At 45.0% G+C, this 2,500-nt stretch overlaps 1 protein-coding gene across 3 annotated transcripts in view; it reads left to right on the top strand.

Annotated features, from left to right (window-relative positions):
- ptpn12 (protein tyrosine phosphatase non-receptor type 12) overlaps positions 1 to 2,500 on the top strand; it is a 34,456-nt gene that overhangs the window by 18,510 nt on the left and 13,446 nt on the right. The window lies entirely within an intron of this gene.

Here is a 2,500-nt window from a genome sequence, read left to right as displayed (position 1 = left end):
ATCCTGTCTTCTCTGCTTCCTCTTCTGTAATGAGGGTGTGTGTGTGTGTGTGTGTGTGTGTGTGTGTGTGTGCGTGTGTAATGAGGGTGTGTGTGTGTGTGTGCGTGTGCGTGTGTAATAAGGGTTCAACTTCATTAGCAGATTGGAGCCACATGTGCTGCTTGCCGAGCATCACACACACACACACACACACAGACACTCACACACACACACACAAACACACTCATATATAGACACACACATACATACGTACACGTACACATACATACACAAAAACTTACCTACGCGCCTTCACACACACATAGACATACATACACACACACACACACATACACGCACACACACACACACACCAGCATGGAGGTGGGTTATTAATACCGTCTGCTAAGATTCTGTAGGTGAAATTGGTACCAGCCTCACATGGGAGTACCAGACTATGTAGGTAACTTACCCTGTGAGCAGGAGCCGGGTGAATGTGGGTGCAATTGTGTGTAAATTGTGATACCGTCTTTGCGAGGGCCACCAAGACACACTGGTGCTGTCCTTGCAACAGCAACAATATGTTGGTAGTCTCACCCGATTGGACAGGCATCAACCATTCAACACAAAGGCAGATCAATTAAGTTGAACACCTAGGGGGCGCCACACAAAGTGTAGTGTCCTCCACGTGGTCAAAATAATGATAATCCACAAATCAGTCTCGTTAAATATATCAGTCTCATAAAATATATTATACTATCAATTTGGAACTCCGATTAATAATTAAATTAATAACTACAACCAAAGTTACCTTACTAATAGTATGGTTGAAGGTCATTAGAATTCTGAATAGAAGAGGTTGGCAACGTCCATTCTTGTGTAACATTAAATAAACCAGCGTATATAAATCAAAGTATTTATTTACACAATGATAAGAAAATAACACACAATATGTAATCTAGCTAAATGTAACTAACCAATGAATTGAAGGAATAGGTGTATGTGTAATCGAGAGGGAGTGTGTGTGTGAGCTTGTGAGCTCGGGGTTGCGCTGTTAGGAGCGCGCCAGAAAGAATGTGTGTGTGTGTTCCTTTGTCTGATCACCGTAGTTCCGCGTGCATGTGTGTGCACGTACGCGAACATACATGTGATGTGAACAAGGACGAGCCTATATGCAGCGCGAAGTTCGAGTATTCTCTTCGCGTGTGAGGCTATGTGAAGGCCAATGTATGTGTAATCGTGCGCGATTAAGGTGCCATGTTAGGAAAGAGGGAAATGGTTAGTGATGCATGCAAGACCCGATGTGTCTGAGAAGCAATCCTAACGATAACCCTTAGATGGTGTGGCGAAGCCAACTACCAGCTAACAATGAGCATATATATAAACAGTTACGTTCAATAAACAAAACATATGAAACACATGAACAATGGCATGTAAACAGTCTTATGCTTAGCCAGGTTGTGAATAGCTAGGATAGCTAAATGCCCAGTTAATGTCAGAGTTACCAGTCCTTTGGGAAAAGTGTTGGGCTGGTCCGACGTGGATAAGGCAGAGAAGCGATGATGCCGTCCGTAAATGGAGAAAGTTGTCCTTGCTGTGATGTCTGTGTCCCTGCAGTTTAGATCGGAGGATTTGATCGCTCAGAACGTTGCAGTCTGCCTTTTGTTCCCGTTGTGTGGAGTTAGCTAGCAGGTCTGTTGTTAGCTGCTTTCGCTAACACTTACTGCGTCTCACTGAGCAGTTCGTTGACTGAGAGATCTTAGGCGTGTGTCGGCCGTAAGACGTGAGAACAAAGAGAGTAGTTCTTCACCGTGTGACGGTGTGCTCACGCGGTGTTGGAGGTCCAAGAGGCTTGCTCCTCGCGGACGATGCCCGGAGGGAGAGAGAGGGGTCCTAGCCAGGTGGGCGCCGACAGAGAGAGAGTCACATCTGGGGAGATGCGGCTATTATCCACGCTCAGGTGGGCGTGGTTAAGAAATGCATCCGGTTACATTTTTATGACAGGTAAAACCTGACGTAGTTTTGGGGGAACCCATAGACAAGTTACTGATTAAAGTCAACCACAATGGACGAATTCCAGTGTACCTACAATTCTCAGAACACGGCATGGAGCCACACTACCCACACACACACACACACACACACACACACACACACACACACACACACACACACACATAAACACATATACATAAACACACACACACACACACACCCTCATTACACACACACACACACACACACACACACACACACACACATAAACACAAACATAAACACATATACATACACACACACATAAACACATATGCATACACACACACACACACACACTCACACACACACACCCTCATTACACACACACACACACACACACACACACACACACACACACACACACACACACACACACACACTCACACCTCTGTATATTCTGTGGCTGTGGCCTCAGACGTGTGAAAAGAAAGTGTTTCCACTAAAGACGTGTGTCAAAGTCAAAGTAGCTTTATTGTCAATTACT

The sequence above is a fragment of the Clupea harengus genome, chromosome 16 (genome assembly GCF_900700415.2).
Source record: "Clupea harengus chromosome 16, Ch_v2.0.2, whole genome shotgun sequence".
In the NCBI taxonomy this organism is placed as follows: Eukaryota; Metazoa; Chordata; class Actinopteri; order Clupeiformes; family Clupeidae; genus Clupea; species Clupea harengus.
The sequence above is the reverse complement of the archived record's forward strand: the minus strand, read 5'-3'. Positions and strand labels throughout refer to the sequence as shown.